Here is a 1844-nt window from a genome sequence, read left to right on the forward strand (position 1 = left end):
ACCTCTGCTGCTGTCCCCAGCACTCCTGTTTGGGGGACAATAGGGCCATCTAAAAAGAGGGTCATCATTGCCCCCAAACTGGATCCAACGCAAATATGATCTGTTGCTGGTGGGTCCAGGATGCTGGGTCCTGTAAACCCTGTAGGCTTCATATGTAAGCTCTAAAAGCAAACAAATAATAATTATATTAGTAACAAATGTAACACTTAATAAAAATTTTTTACTTGTTAAAGTTTATCTAAATATATAAATTTATTGACTAATAAATCACTGATAGATAAACAAATTTTTAATAAGAGTAAAAATTTCAATACTGCTAGTGATTTTCCTTTTATGAGAATTCAAATGAAAACACAATATAAATGTATTAAACAGTGTATATTAATTGGAATAATAAAAATTTGATAACCATTCAGATACATTTTTAATACATAAATTTACCAGCAGAAGGTTGAGCAGGTGGAACTAAAGGTAGAAAAAGTTGTCATTTAAAGTTATTGCAATTGCTAAGAAATGCGCACTCATATTAAAAAGTATGTAATAAGAAAAATTGTAATTGATGAAAAATGCATACACAATTAGAAGGTAAAATTTTTAAAACTTATAAAATCGTAGAAGATGAACACGGTCCTAAGGTTAAAAAGTTGTAATGCAAAATTAATATAGCAAATGATGAATAATGGACACGCATATTAACAAGTAATATTATTTAGACATACCACTTGATGCAGAGGACGATGAAACAGAGGTAAAAAAAGTTTTAAAAAAGAAAAATATAGCAATTGATAAAAAAAGGCATACACAAATAGAAAGTAAAAATTTTAAAACTCACCAATCATACCAGATGAAGATGGTCCTAAGGTTAAAAAGTTGTAATAAAAAATTAATATAGCAAATGATGAAAAATGGATACACATATGAAAAAGTAATATTATTTAGACATACCACTTGATGCAGACGACAATAAAACTAAGGTAAAAAAGTTGTAATAAAAAACAAATATTGGAATTGATGAAAAATACATACACATATTAGTAAAGTAAAGTATTTAAAATATACCAATTGTAGCAGATGAGGATGTTCCTGAGGTTAAAAAGTTTTAATAGAAAATAAATATTGGATTTGTTGAGAAATGCATACACATATTAAAAAGTAATAGTTTTTAAACTTACCACTTGTTGCAGTTAAAGTTGGAACTAAGGTTAAAAGATGGTTATAAAAAATAAATGTGCATTTGATAAGGAATGCATAACAGGTTTTTAGAACTTACCAACTGTACCAGATGAAGATGGTTCTAAAGTTAAAAAAGGAGTAAGACACCGCAAAAAAAAATATGTTTAGCATTAAATATATTCACAGAATAAAAATTCCTGGTTTTCAAAATTACTAACTATAGCAAGTGATGAAAGAAGAGTTAAACAAAATATGAGTTAAACCTAGACACACATGTTTAAACTTTTGTTACTATGATTCATAACAAAAGTTATAATATACAAACTTACCAATGGTAGACCTTGTCGATTCAACTAAAGGTAAAAAAAAAATTGTACGATAAAAAATAACACCTTGTAATTGCCAAAAGTAAGTTCAAAAAATAACAACTAAAAAATTAAAATATAAAGATTATATGTATATAAACAAGAAGCTAACATTAGGAATGGGTATATACTTATGTAAACAATAAATATATATAAACTAGTATACATCAAGAAAAAGGTATAGACAATAATAATTATATCTTATATTTAAAAAAACTTTAGAAACATTAGGTTAATGCAAAAATGTTATGGGAACTATACTTAAGAAATCTCAAAAAATCTATAATGATAGTGCTAGGATCTAAA

At 26.7% G+C, this 1844-nt stretch overlaps 1 long non-coding RNA gene across 2 annotated transcripts in view; it reads right to left on the reverse strand.

Annotated features, from left to right (window-relative positions):
- Nucleotides 1-607: 607 nt before the first annotated feature.
- LOC136076471 (uncharacterized) overlaps nt 608-1844 on the reverse strand; it is a 1871-nt gene continuing 634 nt past the window's right edge. The window contains exons 2-8 of one of the 2 annotated variants that reach the window (XR_010636298.1): nt 1503-1526; nt 1271-1294; nt 1173-1196; nt 1060-1083; nt 946-969; nt 833-856; nt 608-630 (exon numbers count right to left, since the gene is read on the reverse strand). This is a non-coding gene — a long non-coding RNA (uncharacterized LOC136076471). The remainder of the gene's footprint in view (nt 631-832; nt 857-945; nt 970-1059; nt 1084-1172; nt 1197-1270; nt 1295-1502; nt 1527-1844) is intronic. The other variant, XR_010636299.1, reaches the window with a different exon arrangement.

This window comes from Hydra vulgaris, chromosome 02, assembly GCF_038396675.1.
Source record: "Hydra vulgaris chromosome 02, alternate assembly HydraT2T_AEP".
Lineage (NCBI taxonomy): Eukaryota > Metazoa > Cnidaria > Hydrozoa > Anthoathecata > Hydridae > Hydra > Hydra vulgaris.